The following is a 1,239-nucleotide window of genomic DNA, read 5'->3' on the forward strand; positions in this document are numbered from 1 at the left end:
TACTAACGGCTGGGGGACCGCGCTTTATTTGAGTCCCCCCAGATAAAGCACTTGCCCTTGAAGTGGAGGGATTGCCCCTCTGCGGGGATTTGGGTTTTTCTTTGTGAATAGGACCTCGGGATTTACATATAAGGCAGTTCGGTGACCTCGCCGACCTCCACCCTGTGAATGGACACAGTGAAGGAGCGGCGGCAGACTGATAAGGTCATCCCTCTGCTCGCTTCTGGCAGCACATACGCGTACAGCACTCCTGATTGGCTGCCAGTCCCCGCCCCTCCCCCTCTACATAAGGGCTCACCCTTTGCGCAAGCGTTTTTTAGTAAATTCCGCCTGCGGCTGCGCAGATAATAATACTTCTTCCAGTCTCTCGGGGGCCGTTTCCAGTCTTCGGGGATGAGCCCCATTCTCTGATATATCGTCTTCCACAGAGTCGAAGAGTCGATGACGTCCCTCCACTGGCTACAGACCGGCCGGCAGCGATGGATCAAGTCCAGGAGGTGGAACTAAAGAGAAAATATCCAGGAGAACATCCTCTGGGAGGAGGGAGATACTCGGCATCCTGCATGCAAAATCAGGGGTCAGGAGTAGGTAACGCATGGAGTACAGGGGTCAGGAGTAGGTAACGCATGGAGTACAGGGGTCAGGAGCAGGTAACGCGTGGAGTACAGGGGTCAGGAGTAGGTAACGCATGCAGTACAGGGGTCAGGAGTAGGTAACGCGTGGAGTACAGGGGTCAGGAGTAGGTAACGCGTGGAGTACAGGGGTCAGGAGTAGGTAACGCGTGGAGTACAGGGGTCAGGAGTAGGTAACACATGGAGTACAGGGGTCAGGAGTAGGTAACGCGTGGAGTACAGGGGTCAGGAGTAGGTAACGCGTGGAGTACAGGGGTCAGGAGTAGGTAACGCATGCAGTACAGGGGTCAGGAGTAGGTAACGCATGGAGTACAGGAGTCAGGAGTAGGTAACGCATGGAGCACAGGGGTCAGGAGTAGGTAACGCATAGAGTACAGGGGTCAGGAGTAGGTAACGCATAGAGTACAGGGGTCAGGAGTAGGTAACGCGTGGAGCACAGGGGTCAGGAGTAGGTAACGCGTGCAGTACATGGGTCAGGAGCAGGTAACGCGTGCAGTAACAGGGGTCAGGAGCAGGCAACGCATGCAGTACAGGGGTCAGGAGCAGGCAACGCATTGATTGCAGGGGTCAGGAGTAGGTCAAGCGTGGAACATTGGAACTACCACGG

General features: G+C 55.5%; 1 protein-coding gene and 1 pseudogene across 1 annotated transcript in view; one reads left to right on the top strand and one right to left on the bottom strand.

The window, feature by feature from the left end:
• LOC108796311 overlaps nt 1-558 on the bottom strand; it is a 9,417-nt pseudogene extending 8,859 nt beyond the window's left edge.
• Nucleotides 1-1,239, top strand: part of MAD2L2 (MAD2 mitotic arrest deficient-like 2 (yeast)) — a 31,464-nt gene that overhangs the window by 25,668 nt on the left and 4,557 nt on the right. The gene's annotated exons all lie outside the window — the stretch shown is intronic.

The sequence above is a fragment of the Nanorana parkeri genome, unplaced genomic scaffold (genome assembly GCF_000935625.1).
Source record: "Nanorana parkeri isolate BGI_ZX_2015 unplaced genomic scaffold, ASM93562v1 scaffold1091, whole genome shotgun sequence".
Taxonomy (NCBI): Eukaryota; Metazoa; Chordata; class Amphibia; order Anura; family Dicroglossidae; genus Nanorana; species Nanorana parkeri.